We start from the raw sequence: 23,653 nt of genomic DNA on the forward strand, positions 1-23,653 counted from the left end.
CTGGCAGCAGCCCTGTGTGTGCAGTGAGGTTTGAAGGCGGGGCCAGCGCATAACAGTCACATTGGCACGCTGGCTCCGCCTGCCTGCTGTGGATAGCTCTGTGTGTCTACTCATTGGAGAATATGCAGCGGATTTCCCGATGTGCAGTGGATTAAAATACTGCGTATAGGCTATGTGTGACCCTACCCTTAGGATTCCTGAATTAATTTAATCTCTGCTCCTGTTCATTAAGTGGCTCAAAGGTAAGTGGTGATGATATATGCATTGCAATGTTGACTCACTACATTTGCTGAGTTGGGTGCTCTGTACCTAATGCCGCTGCTCAGTGTACTGTACAGGAGCAGGGACTACTGTCTTTAACAGGAGTCCCTGCTACTGTTAAAAACTTTGCATCCCAAGACTTTTTTGCATGACCAAAAAATAAAATATATTTTTTTAACCTGCCCGACCTCTGTATAGAGGGGGTCAGCAGCTTATTCGGCTCCAAGCTTCTCACAGATTCCCTTTAATTACAATTCCACAATTTGCCCTACATGCCAGAGTGATCCAACAAAAAAATTCAGAATTGACCTAGGAATCCATAGGCCCTGAGGTTTCCCTGCTTCCTGTCAGCAGACTGCTTTATGACAGCTAGTAATTAGCATTTTATTCAGACTAAAGACTTTCCAGAGTTCAAGGCTGTAGCCTCCTATGGGGTCCTTGCATATTATTATCAGGTCTTTACTGCAGATAATTGTAGCAATGTCAGTGCCAACATCACATGAACCTACAATTTCTACAATCTTAAATACAGTGCTTAACTCCTGGCATAGCAGTAAGAGCAATTGGTTTTACATACACTTTATAATATGTATTAATAATTATACATAAAAGAGGTTGTGTGAGATTACATGGCTGCTGTCTTCCTTAAAGGAGCAGTCCAGTATTGGGAAACGTATCCCCTATCCTAAGGATAGGGGATAAGTTTCAGATCGAGGGGGGGTCTGACCGCTGGGACCCCCCGTGATCTCCCGTACGGGGCCCCGGAATCTCCTGCCAGATAGCATGTGTGGACCACCACACGAAGTGGCGGACGACACGCCCCCTCAATACAGCGCTCCAGCTCTCCCATAGAGTTGTATTAAGGGGGCGTGTTAGCCGTCGCTTCGTGCGGTGGTCAACACTCCACCCTTCCCCTGGACTGGGGATTCGTTTTTCTACTCCTGTAAACAGAATAACCCCAGTCCATGAGCTGTGGTTAATGCTGCATCTTGAGGTGGCCGTACACATTTAGTAGCTATCAGCCAGAGGTTTCTTCAGCCGACAGCTATCATTTGGTATATCCTCATGCACATAAGCGTTTGGCCCCACCAAACATGTATCTGTTCTCTATGGAGGAGTAAGCCAATGCCAGTTTTGGTGGCAGCTTTGTTGTCCTAGAACAGTTGACTCAATCTGTGGCCCTCCAGATGTTGCAAAACTTCAACTCTCAGCATGCCCGGACAGCCAACGGCTGTCCGGGCATGCTGGGAGTTGAAGTTTTGCAACATTTGGAGGGCAACAGTTTGAGAACACCGGAGGGCATTTACTAAGATGTGTGTGATTTAGTTCATTTTTTATTTTTTGCATGTTTTTTTTTTTTATTATTAAATGGTCGGAGGGCATTTGATAAATTTTGTGGAGGATACACATTTTCAGAAATTTCACTCTTCACATACACCAAAAAGCTACGCTAGGTCTGGGCTGGTGTAGAATTGCGACTTTTTGGTGGGTTTTGCCACTTTTATGCGTATGTCGACATTGATAAATTCATCACCACTGCACAAGACTAACCCTTAACCCCTTAAGGACTCAGCCCATTTTGGCCTTAAGGACTCTTTTATATTTTCATCCACAGACTAGTATGAGGGCTTGTTTTTTGCGCGACCAGTTGTCCTTTGTAATGACATCACTCATTATATCATAAAATGTATGGCGCAACCAAAAAAAACTATTTTTGTGGGGAAATTAAAACGAAAAACGCAATTTTATTAACATTTTATTTTAATAGTTTGGACATTTACGCATGCAGCGATACCAAATATGTCTATAAAAAATGTTTTTTACGCTTTTTGGGGGTAAAATAGGAAAAAACGGACGTTTAACTTTTTTATTGGGGGAGGGGATTTTTCACTTTTTTTTTACTTTTACTTTTACATTTTTTTACATTTTTTTTACACTTGAATAGTCCCCATTCAAGTACCATGATTGCTAATACTGATCTGCCGCAGATGCCGGGATCTGTATTGATCCCGGCACCTGAGGGGTTAATGGCGGACGCCCGCGAGATCGCGGGCGTCGGCCATTGCCGGCGGGTCCCTGGCTGCGATCAGCAGCCGGGATCAGCCGCGCATGACACGGGCATCGCTCCGATGCCCGCGGTTATGCTTAGGACGTAAATGTACGTCCTGGTGCGTTAAGTGCCACCTCACCAGGACGTACATTTACGTCCTGCGTCCTTAAGGGGTTAAAGGGGTACTTCGGTGAAAACCTTTTTTTTTTTTTTTTTTTAATTAACTGGTGCCAGAAAGTTAAACAGATTTGTAAATTTCGTCTATTAAAAAATCTTAATCCTTCCTGTACTTATTAGCTGCTGAATACTACAGCGGAAATTATTTTCTTTTTGAAACACTGAGCTGTCTGCTGACATCATGAGCACAGTGCTCTCTGCCGACATCTCTGTCCACTTTAGGAACTGTCTAGAACAGCATATGTTTGCTATGGGGATTTCCTTTTACTCTGGACAGTTCCTAAAATGGACAGAGATGTCAGCAGAGAGCACTGTGCTTGTGATGTCAGCAGAGAGCTCTGTGTTTCAAACAGAAAAGAATTTCCACTGTAGTATTCAGCAGCTAATAAGTACAGGAAGGATAAAGATTTTTTAATAGAAGTAATTTACAAATCTGTTTAACTTTCTGGCACCAGTGGATTTAAAAAAAAAAAAAAAGTTTTTCACCGGAGTACCCCTGTAACATCTGGTCGGTACGCTCTTTAAAAAAAAAAAAAGAGCCAAAAATTGCCTTAGGTGCAGCACTGCGCCTAAATAGAGACACATCTACACACAAAAACAGCTCTAAAGACAATAATAAATGCCCCCAACTGTCCTAGAACAATAGTGTGGGTGAATGAAATTCCAACAAGCCCAACACTTCTCTCCCGCAACATTGTCAAGGGAGAGTTTGGAGGCTGCCATACACTTTAGATGGTCGGCTGGACCTGCCTAAGTCTATACTAAGTCCTACTAGAAGTTATAAAGAAAGTGGTTCCAATTGTAACTGGAACTTATAGCTGGCAAACATTTCAATTTGTAATGCATTGACATATTCTAATGAAACTAAAAGCGGTGGCTCAATTGGACTTTGCCACATTTTCAGAAAATTCTGAAATGTTTTCCGAATGACCGGGTCATAATACTGTACAATAATGTAGCGCTCACGTAAATATTTCATATATTCCTGCTCTCGGAATCAGCATCTGCACAGTTCTTGTTCTATTGCTAGCCACGCAGAATGTTCCTGCTTTTGATCTCACAAAAATCCATCTGTACCTGAAGCTTTAGCACCAGTCATAATTCGGCCAAAGTATTAAGCATCGAGATATGTCATATATTGACGTACACTGGGCCGTTTTATGAAAAAAACAAACAACACAAAGCTTTCTCTTCGGGAATTATGCACACAGACATTATGATGAATGCGGCATGATCCATGGATTGTAAACTTTCCTCTCCTCCTCCTCTTAACATTCCAGCAATTGTTGTCGCTATAACACAGGACACAGGAGGATGTGCCACACATCCATTAAGGAGTTGAGGAAAAATTATCTCGGTCGGGGGCTTAATAGAACTGCTGCTAACGTCTGCCTAGCAGTGTGTCGTGCCGTCCTCTAATGAATTGTGTGCAAGGCTTTGTGCCAGTGCCAAGGTTGTTGATGGATGGCGGGGCACCAAAGATCATCTCCCCGGGTTGTTAGCTATGGTATCTCGATGCATTCTAACAAAGCACAGCTGAAAGTTGGTTGATGTGTTTATCAAGTATTACATCATATTTGCGATAATGGAGGATAGTCCTTGGGGATAAAATAGATCATGCACAGTCGTTTTCAAGTGGGGGAGGAGGGGGGAAGGTATGGCTCAGTTATTGTAGGAAAAGAGTCAGTAAAGTCAGTCAATAGAAGAATAAGCTTCTCTATATATTACATTGTGAAAAGACACAGCCGCCATGTTTTATACAGTAACTTCTGTTGACACAGTCTCTTTGTGAACTGGTTTTACAGTTGTATAGGAGTGTCATAGTTAAAGAATACCTGTCACCAAACGAAACTTTTAATATATTGTTCCTTATGTAATTATAAGACACTTTGCTATTTACTTGCTGTTAAAATTCTCAGCCTTTATATGTTTTTAATGTGATTAAAGAAATGACCACTAGGTGGCTCTATTTTGTTCCCTGCACAAGCCAAAGAGTTAGTTTGGTCTCCTCCCGGCCTAGCAGGAGACCAAATTCAGGAAGTGTATGTGGGGCATGGCAAGGCACAGCTTCGCCGGCTTCAGTTATATCAGGCCTGCTGGGGAATTCCCACTTTCTGCTGCGGGGAGCTCACACAATGTGAGCAAGGGGAAAGGTATAATACAGAGCTTTTTAAAGCTCAGAAATTTTTTTTTTTAAGAGCAGGAGGGGTGTTAGGAGTAGTTAGGGAATATAATCTGAGATAGTTTAGAAAATATGGTTTGATGACAAGTACTCTTTAACAATATATGCCATGAAACTATTGCATAGTACCCAGGTAACATTGATCCTTATTGCTCCTTCACTTTCTCGTGTTCACTTCTGGCACTTGATCTAACCTGAGAGGAATAAGTCTTTAGGCTCCCCTTATCTCTTTACCTTACTACCTGCATTAGTCCTATTACCTCTCAGTTTCTTTGCTTGTTTCTTGTAACCTACCTAAACACATAAACATGCTACCATTACCAGAAAACCTGTCCCTAATCTCCCATTATTCTATTAATATTCTTACACCAATCTCTCTGTTCTCTTCTCATCCCCTGACAAACTGGTTTTTACTCCCTACATTCTATAGAAACTGTCCTTAACTAAACATCAATCTGCTGATAACTAAATATAATAAACATTATTGTAATTTTATTCTTCCTAATCTGCCTGCAGCACTTGACACTGTAGATTACTAACTCCTTCGCTTGGCTTCCTTTCTACTTTTCTCACCACTCTTTTGGTGCATCATCTGCAGACTCTACTTCTCCTATTCCCCTTGGGGTTCCTATGGGAACCATCCTTCTGGGTTTTTTCCTATTTTCTCTCTACATAGCCCCTATTGGACAAACTATAAGCAGATTTTGCCTTTATTACAATCCTTATGCGGGTGGCACACATGTTCCTATGAGATCTTCCCTGCACTTCAATAAAACATAAGTCTTTCCGTTACCTCTAACATCAAGTAAATCTTTTGCAAACTGAACTTTTTGTTTTTCCACCATCTTTTTCCATTTCAGTTTGTACTACTCACATACCACTTAGGCAGCATGTCTACTGTTTTGGAGTCATGTTAAGACCCTTTTACATGGTCCGATCCTTGGGTAAATTCGTATTCATAGGAACGCTTCTTCTCAATAATTCCTATGTTAACCCTATATAAAAGGGCCTATGACCAACCGACAAGCTCAATTGTCGGCTGATGAAATCTTTGGTGCGGTCAATATGAAAAAAAATATATATTTAAAAATGTAAATATGTAAAAATGAGTTAGATGGGCTGCATGATTGTTTGGCGCTCAGTATCGGGGCCGTGTTGGCCTGTGTAGAGTGCCCCAGATCTGTCCTTTGTTCCATATATTCAGTCACCTACATGCTCATGTTAACTGCACATAAACAATATTTTAACAATCCACAATGTGGATTGAGACTCTGTAGGTCCTATGGGACCCCATACAAAGCTTGGGAGACTGGGTGGCTATTAGTCTTGTGCAGGTGGGAGTGAGCGGTCACAGAACATACATTGGGTCCGCGAAATCCTGTGCAGTCCCACAAATCTCTAAAATGGCGCAGAGGGTGAGGAAATAGCACAAGGGAGTGATTAATGGCACAAGGGGGTAGCAAAATGGTACAGGGCTAATTCAATTGCACATTGAGAGGTCTAAAAGTTGTGACAAAATGTTTGCGGAAGCGGGCGGTAATGATCAGAAATCCAGTGGTAGCGGGGAGAATCCAGATTAAGAAAACAGTACTGCACGGCTCCATTTGAGGGCTGGTCCCCCATACATGGCCTAAAGAGAGCCTAAATTTATAGTCACTATGCAGGTGCAAGATTTGCAGTCAACACTGGACGTTAAGCCCTTAATGTCAACCATGCTGAAACGGGACAGGGAGATGGAGCGGTGAGGTGTGCCTGCCTGCACATGTAGATTCATTAGATAATATGAATAAATTAATTTTTCAGGCTTTACAAAGCATGGATGGCCCAAATAGCGGGTTTAAGTGGCATACATACTTTGTCATATTATCAGCTATTGGCAAGGACTGTTACAGATGACAGATTCTCTTTAAACATTCGTACATAGAAAACTTTCGTGTTGGGTTTTTCGTTGCGATTCCAATACTCTACAGGGCATTCTGTTTTCTTAAAATCACTGAAGCTCCACATGAATATCTTTATTCATTACATCTTCGACTTGTCATTGAAACATTACAAAGAAAGAAAAAGGAACTCCTAAGGATAACATAGGCGTTCTTCAAAGGCAGACCGGGCTACACAATATAAAGCCGCCACTGCTTGTATATATAATAGATTTTTGCATGCATCGCTGCACATGTAAAAGTTTCTGTAAAGAAAAGAAAAAAATTGAAAACCTTTTCGATGCGAGTTGTTCGGAAGCAGGTGTATAGTATTGTGTGTATGGGGGAAACAAAATAAATAAATAAACCCGTTAGATAGACGGGGGACATAGTTGTGCTTCTGCTGCCTGTCTGCTCCTATCTACAGCTGCGTGCCTCTTTCCAAAGCAATCATTGTAGGAGGCAATCTGCCTTAGCAAGAAATGTTTATGCTTGGAAACACTTGATAATAGTGCCGATGTTTGTGGGAATATAGAATGTAATGATGAAGACACCCGGTGGACTGGCAGCGTCCAATAGGTATTTTACTAGCTGCTATTCCAGACGACTATTTTAGACACTGCTGCTATAATTCCAACATTCACAAGGATGAACACGAGCTGTAGTTACATTGTACCGATGCCAGGGGCCCTGGGTAATCTGGGGACGTTTTTATTTTATTTTTTTCTCTTTATAGAATTCTATTATTTGCAACTTATTTTTTAAAAGTTGCAAACATGTCTTAAAGGGGTACTCCCATAGAAATGTTTTTTTTTTTTTTTTTCAAATCAACTGGTGCCAGAAAGTTAAACAGATTTGTAAATTACTTCTATTAAAAAATCTTAATCCTTCCAGTACTTTTTAGGGGCTGTATACTACAGAGGAAATGCTTTTCTTTTTAGATTTCTCTTATGTCATGACCACAGTGCTCTCTGCTGACCTCTGCTGTCCATTTCAGGAACTGTCCAGAGCAGGAGAAAATCCTCATAGCAAACATATGCTGCTCTGTGTTTAACTTCCTGGCACAAGTTGATAAAAAAAAAAAAGTTTTCCACGGGAGTACCCCTTTAAAGAACATTTCATAGCTCTTGTGTAAGTCTACAAGACAGTGTTTCTTAACCAGGGTTCCACCAGCTGTTGCAAAACTACACCACCCAGCATGCCCGGACAGCCGAAGGCTGTCCGGGAATGCTGGGTGTTGTAGTTTTGCAACAGCTGGAGGCACCCTGGTTATAGGAAACACTGCCATAGGGGCTTTATGTTTGTCACTAGAGATGAGTAAACCTTTGTTTTGGGAGGGTTTGTTTGAATCGGCCATTAAACATAGAAACATAGAATGTTTCGGCAGATGAGAATCATTCGGCTCATCTAGTCTGAATACTATTCTTGCTCCAGGGCATACACTGTATACCTCACTGCTCAGTTGAAATGTATTGGGATGAGTGAAGGTGCACAGCCCAACCATTAGATTAAACATTGCTTATATTTGGGTGGCCCGACACCTGCACCCATACCAAAATGTAAAATGTTAAATGTAAAGTGAGCCCGGTGTACAGGAGGGACTTCTTCCCCCCAAAAAATCCCCAAATATTTAGATTTGGACAAATCAGATTTTTTTAAAAATTTGTAGCCAAATTGGTTTGTGCCAATACTTTGACAAGCATGAACTGACATGTAAACAGTGAAAAGGTTGCACATGAGCGCCATGACCTCTTCCTGTCCGGAGCAGACTTTTTCTATTCTGTCCTGCCCGGGCTGCAAAGAAAGACAAAACAAACCTACACTTACCTCCATATGTTGCACCGGAGCTCCGCAACAGCTGATCGGTCGGCCGGGCTGTCTGCTTCCTACTTCCTTTAGCCTGGTACGTCACACGGCTCTTCAGCCTATCACCGGCCGCAGCAATGTCCCGCCTCGGCCGGTGATAGGCTGAATCACCGTGTGACGTACCAGACTAAAGGAAGTAGGAAGTAAAGGCTGACCGATCAGCTGTTGCGGACCTCCAGGGAAACATATGAAGGTAAGTGAAAGTTTGTTTTGTCTTTTTTTGCAGCCCGTGCAGGACGGAATGGAATAAGTCTGCGCCGAACATCTCCTTTAAGTTGATTGGCGGGCTTTTGACTCCTGGCATCTATTACTGATGGCCTATTCTGAGGCATTCTTTTAAAAAGTACCTCTATTGGTGCTCCAGAAAGCAGGACATAGCCAAAAATATCAGGACTACTTCTCATCCCATAATTTGCTTGCAGATTATGTTGATCTGGAGACCTAGTTGCCAGCATTGTATGGGACTTCCAGCAACTCCGTCTGCAGATCACGATAATCTGCAAGCAAGTGTTGGGATTGCTTCTGATCTCGTGACTTGCTTGCAGACTATTGTGTTGCCGGAAGTTGCAAAGAAGTCTACGGGAACTTCTGGCAACTCGGTCTATAGATCAAGAAAGTCTGAAAGCTAGTCATGTGATTTGAAGCAGTCCAGATATTTTTGACTACCGTATCTACTGCTTCTGGGAGTACCATTAGCGGTGCTTTTTAAAGGCTGTCTCAGATTTTTTTTTTTTTTATTAATATATGATAAATATATTTATAATTTTTTTGGGGACCACAGTTGACCAGTGGTCCCCAACCTGTTGCTCTATGGTTGTTGCAGATCTGAAACTTCCCCCTTCGGTTCTTAGGACAGGATAGGATTTATAGCTTGGCAACAGCTGGAGTGCCACAGGAGTGCGGAGACTGCGGTAGAGTATGATTTCTACTACTTACCAATGCTACATCTGTTACCATAATCTCCTACGCTAAAAAGATCTTCAAGCTTATAAAGTTCTTTCTTCTATAAAGAGATTATGTTCAGTATTTCCTTATAGTGTAATTTTTTTTATGTCGCAGCACCATAAATTATTTCATCTGCTGCTCCCCTAACACTAATTGAGATGTCTTAATTGGTACACCTGGGATATCGCCTTTTTTAGGATCACTTTTAAATGTCATATGTGTTATTTAAGTAGATCCCAAATGACACAGAAATAGACCAAGCATGCCGACTTCAATGGATCATGCCATGCTGTGGTGCCCCAGTTATTTGCACTGGAGATTAATAAATTACCCTCCTGTTACTGGTTGAACAAATAGTTATGAATGAGAGATTGTCTGTTCTTCCTTCTGATCAGGCTCTTGCACATTATCAAAGTCAGGTTTTAATTGCACATTTTTTTATTAGTAGAACACTAAAAGTTGCTGTCAGACATCCGGCCTAATAGAACGGTAAAAACTGCAAAAGTAGCTACTTCTACATTTAGCCAATAACTTTCATCCCAGCGTGCTTAAACCTCCTTTACCCCAAAAATAGAAACTTCCAAAGAGCCCTATAGGACATTGACACAAGTAATGCTTCTATATTAGTAGAGTTATCAAATTGTACAACCAAAACAACATTGACCTATGAGACAATGGCCCTCATTTACTTAGAACATCGGGTTGTAAGTCTATGTTGCTTTCTTACCCAACTGCTTTTTTCCCCTGATATTTATTATTATGTCGCATCCTGTTTGTCGCACGTGGGTTTTGTTGGTTTTGGTTTCCAACTCCTCTCAGTTGTCGGGAAAAAAATCCACAACAATTCAACAAATTCGGGTTGGAAATCTTTATAAATACGTGGGAAAGCTCAGAAATGTCGGGTTACGCCCCTTTTTCGGGTTTGGGAGAATCCACATCGGGTCCATCGGGAAAAAATGTTGCATCATGTCGCAGACTGGCGCACGATGTCTGCGAAATGTCGGAGACAAAGATGCGCCAAAAAACACGACAAAACAAGTCGGTTTAGAATAGTAAATGAGGGCCAGTGTCTTATCCACTAGTCTACTGGGTAGGAGATACTAGAAGCTACCTACTTTTTCCTTAAAGGGGTACTCCACTGCCCCAGCAGCCAAACATTTAGTTAGCATAGCTGGGTGCAGGCTCGTGACATCAAGCCACGCCCCCATGTGCCATCACGCCATGCCATGCCCCCTCAATGCAAGTCTATGGGAGGGGGCATACGCCCCCTCCCATAGACTTGCTTTGAGGGGGCATGGCCGTGATGTCACGGCCTCGCAGACCACACCCAGTGTTCGGAACTAAATGTTCCAAATGTTGGAGGCAGTGGAATACCCCTTTAAGCCTTTTTTAAACTTTTGTCTATATTCAAGATATTTATATATCAGAACAGGACAAAAGACAATACAATGTATAAGCAGTGTGATCAGGAAAGGCTCATCCAGGAACTTTAAGAGGTATTCCAGGAAAAAACGTTTTTATATATATATCAACTGGCTCCAGAAAGTTAAACAGATTTGTAAATTACTTCTATTAAAAAAAATATTAATCCTTTCAGTACTTATGAGCTTCTGAAGTTAAGGTTGTTCTTTTCTGTCTAAGTTCTCTCTGATGATACCTGTCTCGGGAAATGCCCAGTTTAGAAGAGGTTTGCTATGGGGATTTGCTTCTAAACTGGGCGTTTCCTGAGACAGGTGTCATCAGAGAGCACTTAGACAGAAAAGAACAACCTTAACTTCAGAAGCTCATAAGTACTGAAAGGATTAAGATTTTTTTAATAGAAGTAATTTACAAATCTGTTTAACTTTCTGGAGCCAGTTGATATATATAAAAAAAAGTTTTTTTCCTGGATAACCCCTTTAAATGGTGTCAAATAAAAGGAAAAGGAAAATAAAGGAAAATCTCCCAGATAGGTATTTCTAGAAGGGGGTGGATGCCAATGGGGGAACCTGAACCTGAGTTTGCTTATAGGTACATATGTTTTATTAATAGTGAATTAGTTGGATAAAAATGATACATCTAGATACACAATAAAAGTTATATTTTATATATTTCTGGGGGGGAATAAACAGAGGTGATATATAGTGTATTGGCCTCTCTAGTCCCTCTGGGTCATTTATGGAGTTTCTTTGACATGTCTCAGACACTCTGCGCCAAAATAACCAGACAAAAACTGGTCGATTGCAGCTTTGTGTATAAACACCAGCATTTTTTAACCTTTTTTAAGGTTAAAACGCATAAAATCCACTACTTTTAAACAAGTTTTTTTTTTTTCTACCGCAAGTTACCATCCTTTTATCCACATGTTTACAAAAATATTGAATACATTCCTTGGGATCTAAGGGGAGATTTATCAAAACTTGTCCAGAGGAAAAGTTGCCCAATTGCCCATAGCAACCAATCAGATCGCTTCTTTCCTTTTTAACAAAAAATTAAAGAAGTGATCTGATTGGTTGCTATGGGCAACTCAGCAACATTTCCTTTGGACAGGTTTTGATATATCTCCCCATTAGTGTTGTATAAGAGTTTTATTGCTATTAGTTAACTTTTTGACAAAGATAGATAGATAGGAGATAGATAGATAGGAGATAGATAGATAGATAGGAGATAGATAGATAGGAGATAGATAGATAGATAGATAGATAGGAGATAGATATGAGATAGATAGATAGATAGATAGGAGATAGATAGGAGATAGATAGATAGATAAGGTCAACAAAAAGGACCGCACTCGAGGGGTGTCCGCGGGTGCAAGCTGGTCGGGCCCAGGTCAAGAGCCCCCACAAACAGGTAGCAAAGCAAAACAGCAGCACACCGACTTAGATGAAAGCGTGTCAGGCTTTATTCATCAGATGCCACAACGTTTCAACCGTCTCTCACGGTCTTTGTCAAGGCTTGACAAAGACCGTGAGAGACGGTTGAAACGTTGTGGCATCTGATGAATAAAGCCTGACACGCTTTCATCTAAGTCGGTGTGCTGCTGTTTTGCTTTGCTAGATAGATAGATAGATAGATAGATAGGAGATGGATAGATAGGAGATGGATAGATATGAGATAGATAGATAGATAGATAGATAGGAGATGGATAGATATGAGATAGATATATATGAGATAGATAGATATGAGATAGATAGATATGAGATAGATAGATAGATAGATAGATAGATAGATATGAGATAGATAGATATGAGATAGATAGATAGATAGATAGATAGGAGATGGATAGATATGAGATAGATAGATATGAGATAGATAGATAGGAGATAGATAGATAGATAGATAGATAGGAGATAGATAGATAGATAGATAGATAGAAGATAGCTAGATATGAGATAGATAGATGAGATAGATATGAGATAGATAGATAGATAGATAGATAGATAGATAGATAGAAAGTCCATAAAAAGCAGCACATCCAGAATGGTGGAATGGGTGCAGGCCTGTTGAACCTCGGTGCTCCGGTTCTGCTGGATATGTAATGGATAAAGGTAACATCATGGAATGTAGAAAACATCATGGAATAAATTCACAGTTTTTTGGATTACATTATTGTGGTGTGTTACATAGATAGATAGATAGATAGATAGATAGATAGATAGATAGATAGATATGAGATAGCTAGATATGAGATAGATAGATGAGATAGATATGAGATAGATAGATAGATAGATAGATAGATAGGAGATAGATAGATAGATAGATAGATAGATAGATAGATAGGAGATAGATATGAGATAGATAGATAGATAGATAGATAGGAGATATATAGATAGGAGATAGATAGATATGAGATAGATAGATATGAGATAGATAGATAGATAGGAGATAGATAGATAAATAGATAGATAGATAGATAGATAGATGAGATAGATATGAGATAGATAGATAGGAGATGGATAGATATGAGATAGATAGATAGATAGATAGATAGATAGGAGATAGATAGATAGATAGATAGATAGATAGATAGATAGATAGATAGATAGGAGATAGATATGAGATAGATAGATAGATAGATAGATAGGAGATATATAGATAGGAGATAGATAGATATGAGATAGATAGATATGAGATAGATAAATAGATAGATAGGAGATAGATAGATAAATAGATAGATAGATAGATAGATAGATGAGATAGATATGAGATAGATAGGAGATGGATAGATATGAGATAGATAGATAGATAGATAGATAGATAAGAGATAGATAGATAGGAGATAGATATGAGATAGATAGATAGATAGATAGGAGATATATAGATAGGAGATATATAGATAGGAGATAGATAGATATGAGATAGATAGATAGATAGGAGATAGATAGGAGATGGATAGATATGAGATAGATAGATAGATAGATAGGAGATAGATAGGAGATGGATAGATATGAGATAGATAGAAAAAGTAGAAGAACAGCACGACCAGGTCTGTAAAAATGTAGGGGGGGTGCACGCAGATCCTGGACCCTTGGTTAGAGGATTATCCCATAGGCAGTAGAAAAAATCTTGTCCTCAGCACCACAATTGTGCAAAAAAACGTAAGTTTATTCCACAAGAGGTGTCATTCGCCTGTCACTTCGCTGCTGTAATGGCTCCTCATACGGAATAAACTTACAGTTGTTTTTTGCACAATTGTGGTGCTGTGGACAAGATTTTTTCTACTAGATAGATAGATAGATAAATAGATAGATAGATAGATAAAGCTCCGGCCTCTGCCCTGGTTTGCCTAATGTTAAATCCAGCCCTAGACTGGCACATAGATAGGTCTCCATAATACTGCACATTAATTCAATAGGTGCCCACATATTTATGTCTTTTATATTTCTTATATGCTAAATAAAAAAGGGAAGAAGAAAAAAATGAAAGAAAATAGCAGTTTCTCATTTTACCACCTCATGCAGAGAAAAAGCGAAAAACATTTTGTATGTTAAAATATTCCATCTTGTCTCCACAGGTAGGCTGCTGAGTATACAGTTTTATATCAACTATAGAGTTGTTCCATAAAGGTACAGAGGAAGCCTTTACAATCCATTAAACAGTGCAGTGGCGGCGGATGTATGCCCTGTGTACACTGTACGGTATGCAGCGCTCATCCCGCTCTCCCTTCAGCTAGAGCTGGTGACGTGAACTTTGCTGATCTATTTGCTGCTTCTGCCTGTGTCAGTTCCAGCTGGTGTGACGGTGGCAGCTACAGCGCAACAGATGCTTAGATCTAGTTTATGTATCCCTGGCAAAGGCTTGTGGGGCAGCACGTCTGCCCTGACTTTGTTGCCAGCTGTGAAACAACTCTTTCGTTATTCTCTCCTCGGGAGCTGTCGTATTATCAACCTTTTTCAATTTGTTAAATCTGAAAGAAATTTCAGCCCCTTTTTACATTTTCTTTAGTAAAAACAATTATTTCAGCCCAAACAGGATTACCACTGATAGGCCTGCTGCAAGGGGGCTCCGTAATGTCCATTTATGCACAATATCACCATAAATACAGTATGTCCCTAATATCATTAGCTAATGTGTTTTATATTAAGATGCATGAGATCCACCTATTGTAAGCCATGTCATCTATTTATCTATCTTTATCTATATCTATCTATCTATCTATCTATCTCTATCTATCTCTATCTATCTATCTCTATCTATCTTTCTATCTATCTGTCTATCTATCCAACAAAGGCAAAAGTAGAACAGCAATTTGCAGATCGGGTGTACAGGTAAAAGCCGCAGTAACCCAGGTCAGGGGCTTCTAGATAATCCCATAAAAGCAAGTTGCTGCAATACACTTATGGTGAAGAAAAAATAGCTTTTATTCCATCCCAAAAATTTGTAAAAAAAATGCAACGTTTCAGCTGCATGGGCAGTTGAAACGTTGCATTTTTTCCAAATTTTTGGGATAGAGAAAAAGCTATTTTTTCTTCACCATAAGTGTATTGCAGCAACTTGCTTTTATGGGATTATCTATCTATCTATCTCTCTCATATCTATTTAGAAATTTTTTTTTTTTATGCCGAGGAACGTGCTCTCGATTCACCCAAAGTGCAAGAAAAAGTGCAAACGTGTTACACTAAAAAAACGTGCACAAAGGATGCGGTCTATCGCAAGCCCTTCTCCGATAGGAGAGAGGCCCCCCAACAAACCTTACCCTTCGCCTCCGGACCAAAAGGTACCTGCGAGGTTCCAGGTTCGATGTCCCTTTTCGCCGAAGCTACTAGGGGACCACAAATGCTCCCGGCATCCCCCTTGGCGTTAGCCAAGGTATCTGCCCGCAGAGCCGATAACGGTAGATACCCTGCCAAAGCAGGAGTACCCGGGGTGTTTGCAGGGAGGTGCGGAACCTAATGGCCACACACACCTCCCCTAGACCGCCAGGAGGGACACCCAGAAGGGCTACCGCATCCTGACAAATCCTGTGAACACACAACACACAAAAAGTGACACAGTGAGACATAAAGAAATAAATAAGTGAATGTGTGCAGATATACTGCCCGGACATCCGGCCGGATCTATAAAAATTCCTCTGATCCTAGCCAGAAGGCCGGGAATCAAGAGGTGAGTGCCACAAGGTGAAGAGATTATGGTGCCCGTGCTTCAACTCAGTGAGCCAGTACTCCCAGTGAGTTTCGGCACCTCGGGGTCACCACTCCCCGAGGCACAAAAGTACCTCGGCTCTAGACCCTCTCAGCCTCATGGCGAGACCCGGAGGGAACAGGTCACATCGGGGCAGCCGTCGAGCTGATTCCTCAGAACCAGCCCCGGAAAGCCCTGGTACACCTGCATCCTCCATGCAGCACCCATCCCCACCAGCATGAAAACTGATAAGAACAGATACTACACTTGATCTTAGCCAAAAGGCTCAGAGCGCCCCACGCCATGCTAACCTGCCAGTCGGATGCCGTCCGTCTTGAGATGAGCCGAACGTACAGTACCTGGGCGGTGAGGTGCAGGATGGCCTTTGTTGTAATATTCTGCTTTGTTCTGACATTGATTTCTTTGGTCCTAGCACAACCGCAGGACGAGGTTCCTAGGTCTGAATACCCGCCCATTGTAACCTTTTCAGTTCCATTTGTTAATTAAGTATACCTGTCCAGGATTACTAGTGGTGCCACTCGGACTTTATTACCTTTTCTATTGAGTTCATATCTATTTATCCTATTATCTGCCTACCTATCCATCCATCTTTTGTATTCTGTATGTAAATATTGTATACTGTACATTTACATTCTTTATATGATGCATCAGTTATAATTTGACAATTTGGACATAAGCTGCGATATTGGTCCATCATACTAACTTTTAGTTAAAATCGTGTATTAAAGGAACTCTGTCAGTACAGGTAGTGCAGGTGACACTAATAACAATACTTACCTGGTCCCGTTCCGTGCTCTGGTTCTTCCGCAATCTTCTACCATATTTTCTATTCCACAATATTCCGCTGTATCTTCTATTTCAGGGCCAACTTGGAGCATGGGCGGAGCTTTGTGACATCATCGCTGCTGTTTGCTATTAGTGGAACCCAGCAAAGAACCGTGATGTCACTAAGCTCCGCCCATGCTCCATGTCGGCCCTGGAATAGAAGATACAGCGGAATATTGTGGAAGAACCAGAGCAAGGAATGGGACTAGGTAAATATCGTTTTCATCAGTATCACCTGCACTACCTGTCTGTACCGACAGGTTAGTGCAGGTATAATTGATGACAGATTTCCTTTAAATGTATACATGAATCAATAGAAAATTATAGAAGATTATGATATTTCAATGAATTGTACCAAGTTAAACTATTCAATGGGTTTTCCTTTTCAGGACCTTTTTGGAGAAAAAAAAAACACTGCAATATTTTGAACTGGGGCCCTGGGGTATTTAGCAATGCCCCTTGGTTATATTGAGGAAAGGTAAGAAAGAAGACACGAGTATTTACTATATATATATCTATTAAAAATATCTACAACATTAGAATAAATCCCACTTTTAAATAATACATTAATAGAAGGTTATTGTTAGAGTTCTAACAATGCATTTACCTGATATAATAACGTAACTGCCAATCCAAACAGGTGTCTAGTTTACTTATATGACAAATATGCTCCTTTATTTGCCCATTTCTGTCCTATAACCCAGATATCTCTAATACTAAAAGCATGCTGGCATTCGGATAAGGTTAGCCAATCTGCTTTATGACTTGGCATGACATAGTCTTGGCATGCTTTAGTGTTTCTCTGTAGCAGATCATATGATTAATACACAAACAGTGAGTTCATCCTGAGATTCCTTTATATTATATCCATTACCATATGCTGAATACTCACTTAATATTGGCAAGATGCATTGATAACATAAAAACACAGAATAATGTACCTAGAACCTAATATCATTTTACCATCCAAAAGGTAAATACCACAACCTGATGTAAGCAAATAAACTACTGTCAGTGAAATCCTAGCTAACATAGGACCTCTACAAAATGACTATATTTACACTGTAGAATGCCCTTTTTATTTTCTTTATAAGCCAATAGCTTAGCGGTATTAGCAATGGGGTTTGCAGAGGAAGTTTATATCCTATCTCAATACTTAAATGGGCACTGTCAACTTTGAGGGCACTGTCCAGTAAGTGAGGGTGAGCTAGCACTCCTTTGTGCTCTCTCCTGTCTGAAAGAATAGGAGAGAGCACAGATGAGTACTATTAGACAGGAAAGAGCAGAGAGGAGTGCTATCAGACAGGAGAGAGCACAGAGGAGTGCTATCAGACAGGAGAGAGCACAGAGGAGTCCTATCAGACAGGAGAGAGCGCAGAGGAGTCCTATCAGACAGGAGAGAGAGCAGAGGAGTGCTATCAGATAGGAGAGAGCACAGAGGAGTCCTATCAGACAGGAGAGAGCACATAGGAGTGCTATCAGACAGGAGAGAGCACAGAGGAGTCCTATCAGACAGGAGAGAGCACAGAGGAGTGCTATCAGACAGGAGAGAGCACAGATGAGTGCTATCAGACAGGAGAGAGCACAGAGGAGTACTATCAGACAGGAGAGAGCACAGAGGAGTGCTATCAGACAGGAGAGAGCACAGAGGAGTGCTATCAGACAGGAGAGAGCACAGAGGAGTACTATCAGACAGGAGAGAGCACAGAGGAGTACTATCAGACAGGAGAGAGCACAGAGGAGCACTATCAGACAGGAGAGGGCACAGAGGAGCACTATCAGACAGGAGAGAACACAGAGGAGTGCTATCAGACAGGAGAGAGCACAGAGGAGTACTATCAGACAGGAGAGAGCACAGAGGAGTGCTATCAGACAGGAGAGAGCACAGAGGAGTACTATCAGACAGGAGAGAGCACAGAGGAGTGCTATCAGACAGGAGAGAGCACAGAGGAGTACTATCAGACAGGAGAGAGCACAGAGGAGTGCTAGCCCACCTTCACTTACTGGACTTTGTCTATGCCTGTGCTTCAGCTTGGACAAAGCCATGATTTTATAAGCCATGATTTCTATAAAAATTAATGTTTTGCCAAGATGTACAACATATAAAAAGTTTTTGAATTTGACAGGGCCCTTTTAAAGCATCCCTGTTATTTAGAAAAACATTTTACATTTGACAAAATATTTTTATCTCGCACCCTCTGCTGATCAGTTGTTTAAAGGGCCCATATTCTTGGGTGATTACAGGGGCCCCTACACCTGTTGTATACTTGATAGTGGTTGTACAGCCTTGTATCATTTACCACACTTTATTTTTGCTTGTTGTTTCTGTGAATATTTATTTTATTCCCTGATTCTTGGTAGTGGGTAGGCACTTCCTGGAATGTTATCACCAATTATATATTTATATCAATCTTTATTAACATCTTTAGATCTAGAAGATATAATTTTTAAATATTTTTACAGCACCTACAACCCAATGTAGGCATTTGAGGACTAAAAAAAAATAAAAAATAAAAAATGTAATATAACAGAGCACTTTATAAATAGTTACAGTTTGTCATACAGTGAATTGTATTCAGTATGCTTCAGTAGCCTGAAATAATAAAGTTAACTAAGGCCTCTTTCACATTGCCATCAGGCTCCACGATATGGAGCTCCGGCAGCAATTCCGTCATAACAATGGGAGTTTAGCAGAGAAAAAATAATAGTGAATGTATTCAATTCAAGTCAATAGGATCCAACATGACCAAGTGGTGACCCATTGGAGTCAGTTGTGCTCTGACCTGTTTTTGCGCCATTCAGCGCAAAAAAACAAAACAAAAAAAAAGAGCCAAATGGACCCAGAACATTTCTAGTGTAGTTGTAGTGTAATGGTATTTTACCCAGAACAAATGCCCCTGTCTATGCGTTTTACCCTTCATATTGCTCCCAGACTTGGAGTTGGCTACTTTAGCATATGTGCACCTAAAGTGTGACAACCACTTTCTACATTGAAGCTAGCTGAAGATAATCAGCTGTACAGATGAGTAAATTCACCAAAATTTTGTTAAGAAATGATGCAGGAGTCCCTGCTCCTGTGTAGAGGGTGGAGCATTAATACACTGTGTACCCAACCGCTCAGTTAATATTTGCTTGTGCAGAGCATCCGGCCAAGCAAATGTAGCGAAGGCAAGCGATGATGCATACATCAACACTTACCATTAGGCAACCACTTACCATACAGTGCATGACTCGCTGTTCAGTGTACAGGAGCAGGGACTACTTCTATCTGACAGATGTTCTTGGTGCTGTAAAACTTAATGTGGCAGGCAAAACAAATCCCCAGAAAAATCAGATCCAGAGTCATCCACATTTTTGGAAAAAATGTAATGAAAAGATAGAATTTGATTAATTTAGAACAATTTGCTCCTGTCTTATCAGCTGCTATAGTGGAGGGAAGCTCTGCCCGGCCATTCATTTTTTACTGTAGCTATTGAATTCATGGACAAATCTGGTCCAACAAGTTATCCTTCTCTATGATGTTCATATCCCCTAATATTACAGGAGTGTAAATAAACGCATGGTTAAATAGGACTAGTCTTCAGGATCCATTCCAGTGGGAGATACAAGCCTTTTTTTTTTATCATTATGTAAATTAGGCTTAAAAGCCCTGGGAGCATTTCCCAGCCCCAGGTAAGTCCAGCCTATGTCCTTTTTATCTAGTGGATGTTAGCCAAATGGGGTAAGTGAGTGCAAGCAGGCCAGTGGATAGTAATAAAAAGGACATTGGCTGGGCTTATCTGGGCTCTTTCTATGCTGCGGTACATCCCCTGAGCTTTTGAGCCTTATTTGCATAATAACATAAAGGTTCATATCTCAGCACTCAAAAGAAGCATGGAGATAAAAAGGTATACACAGAATCCTGATGACTAGCCCTATATAACCATATGCTTATTTACACCCATGTTTTTTACTGCTGACAGATCCACTTCAAAGTATCTATGACTATTTTTTTTTTCTTTTTAAGGAAACTATATAGCACTTCTATTGGCTATTTATTCGCATCCCATTTTTCGCTGGGAACATTAAGTTGATTGTTATTCTTCACTTAGCTGCCTCTCTCTGCGTTTTGCTCTTGTGACATGAAGTGCTGACTATTGTATTAATGGTGACATACCATTCATTATGTATATATTTATATACTTAATAGAAGAGAATGGAAGGCACGATAAATATTTCCAGTGCATTCCTGTGCATATTGTATACATCAATTCCCTAATCTAAGGCATTACCATTTATTTAATAGATGATTGTATACACTTAATGTCACATCCATAAATTACACTTAATGCATGGGGCGTATGGAGAGTGCAGACATTTATTTAAGAGCTACATTGCGTCTGTTCTAGTAGAGCAATCAATTTATAAAATATTTTCACCATATAGGAAAATGTCTTTGAAACACTAAATTTAAATACAGGTCTGTCACGGCATGACAAATAGGCCTGGGACCCTGAGCGCGGAAACCATCAATACTGGGATTCATGGCAGTAAATGAAATTAGTAAATACTTAATGTGAAATACAACTTCAAGTTCCTTATGGTGATTTCTAGATTTCTAGAAAAAAATAGAAATGAATACTGTGCAAGGACATTTTTACAGTCCCTGCTTTCCCAGGCTCTGGAATGTAATGCTCACCAAATACCTAATGTACAGGAGATACAAACTTGTTCCAATACTATCGAAAGGATCTTGTGATCTCGGTTGCGGCACACCAGACATCCGGTCCACGGAGCAAACTTCGTACCGTGCCGGATGAGTGGTGATGCCGGACGGAGGTTTGTGACGTCACTGCCCCTCCCCCACTTGTGATGTCATGGTCACGCCTCCTCAATACAAGTCTATGGAAGGGGCGTGGCCGTGACATCGCGAGTCTCCAGCGCTGCACCCGATGCTCTAAACAAACGCCAGGTGCAGCAGGGAGATCTCAGGATAGGGGATAAGATATCTAGGGGCGGAGTACCCCTTTAAGGCTCTAACACTTTATTGACTATGTAAAGGTTAAGCCACAGCTGTAATGTTTACTTTAGCCCATGATGCTCAGAAATAATAAAAAAAACTTTTTCTTCAATGCTGGCGTTAGATAGTGTGAACAGTAAATTCTATAAGATACACTTTGAAATACTATAGATAGAAAATGTAACATTTTGCCTGTACAGCAAGGGAGCGGCTATCCCTTTTGAAGGGCTGCGTGATCAGACCCGCCACCGTATAACTAACTAATGCCGGAAAGGGAAGAAAAACTTTGCCTAGAGAAATTCTTTAAAGGGTACCTCTCATCAAATAAACTTTTGATATATATTTTAGATTAATGAATGTTGAATAACATTCCAATAGCATGTTAATGAAAAATATGCTTCTTTCTATTGTATTTTTCCTGATCAGTCCTGTCAGCAAGCATTTCTGACTCATGCTGGAGTCCTAAACACTCAGAGCTGCCAGCCTGCTTTGTTCACAGCCAAACAGGCTGTGAACAAAGCAGGCTGGCAGCTCTGAGTGTTCTCCTTTGTGAACAAAGCAGACTGGCAGCTCTTAGTGTTTAGGACTCCAGCATGAGTCTGAAATGCTTGCTGCCAGGACTGGTAGGGAGACCCCTAGTGGTCATTTCTTCAAAGTGGAAAATTAAATAGAAAGAAGCATATTTTTTAATAACATGCAATTGTAAAGTTATTCTGCATACATTAATCTATATTATATCAAAAGTTTTTTTGATGAGAGGTACCCTTTAATAGAATATATGTTGCTTCCTGTAACATGGACAGTTATGGACAATGCCAAAACTGTAATTGAAATTTTGCCCCATTAACTTGAATAGCAATGACCTGCAATAATAGACACAGCCCAGCTATTTCACAAAAAACAAACAAACAAAAAATAAAATCATTTTAATTCATCCAGGTCAAACACAGAAACACTAAAGAAAAAAAAATGAAATGACATTTTCTTTTTACCAAATTCCAAGAGCTCTTTACTAAACACAATTTTTTTTTTGTTTGTTACAATTTAATCCACCAAATTTTGTTCAGAACCGTTCCCTAAATATCATTGAGGTATTTTTGCTGTTTCTGTAAGCTTTTAGATTTTGCTGTGTTTTTTTGCATTGTGTGATTTTTGTCTTGTGTTGACATAACCCTTGTGTTTTTATCAGATACACAGCCTTGTACTGTGTTTAGAAAAAAGAAAAAATCTAGAAAGACGTAAATTAGACATGGAAGTCCGGAGCCTGCTCTTTCCCTGCAGAGTGAGTATATTAAAAAGATGAGGAAATGTTAAATTAGCAGGCATAAAGTCATTCCACTGAAGAGAAGATAAATTATACAGGACACTTTTTTCTTACAGTGTTAAATTCATGGCCCTGGTGAGTATAGGAATAAAGAATCCATTTGGTCTTCTATATGCACCAATTATGTAAATCTTGCACTCCTGTGTGATCCTACTTGTTAAAGGTTGCCCATTAAGTTTGACTTAATCCTATCACTTAATAGTCAATATGGTTTTCTTGTTGAACAAAATAAAAAGATCTTTCATATATTAAAATTAATATTCTAATCAGCCGTAAGATTAAAACCAGCAGATATTAAGGTACTAATTCAATTTCCTTATTTTGTCTTCAATAAAATCAACAAGCATAATATTACACCCAGACTAACATAACATATACCTTTCAAATGCCCAGTGTGTTCACCGTCATACAGATGTAGTCATCATTAATTTGATTTGCGCTGTGCTACTCTATGCACTTGGTGTGCTATGATATTGTTAGAGCA

General features: G+C 40.2%; 1 protein-coding gene, 1 long non-coding RNA gene and 1 pseudogene across 7 annotated transcripts in view; 1 reads left to right on the forward strand and 2 right to left on the reverse strand.

Moving 5' to 3' along the window:
* Window positions 1-23,653, reverse strand: part of DPP6 (dipeptidyl peptidase like 6) — a 1,248,955-nt gene that overhangs the window by 846,992 nt on the left and 378,310 nt on the right. The window lies entirely within an intron of this gene.
* LOC130273200 (uncharacterized) overlaps window positions 9,311-23,653 on the forward strand; it is a 76,081-nt gene continuing 61,738 nt past the window's right edge. For 5 of the 6 annotated variants that reach the window (XR_008843909.1, XR_008843906.1, XR_008843910.1 and 2 more), the window contains exons 1-4: window positions 9,311-9,366; window positions 14,394-14,445; window positions 17,236-17,324; window positions 23,035-23,127. This is a non-coding gene — a long non-coding RNA (uncharacterized LOC130273200). Of the gene's footprint in view, window positions 9,367-14,393; window positions 14,446-17,235; window positions 17,325-23,034; window positions 23,128-23,225; window positions 23,313-23,653 lie in introns of those variants that run through there. The other variant, XR_008843911.1, reaches the window with a different exon arrangement.
* LOC130274694 (U2 spliceosomal RNA) lies at window positions 16,220-16,291 on the reverse strand (annotated as a pseudogene).

The sequence above is a fragment of the Hyla sarda genome, chromosome 5 (assembly GCF_029499605.1).
Source record: "Hyla sarda isolate aHylSar1 chromosome 5, aHylSar1.hap1, whole genome shotgun sequence".
NCBI classification, from domain to species: domain Eukaryota; kingdom Metazoa; phylum Chordata; class Amphibia; order Anura; family Hylidae; genus Hyla; species Hyla sarda.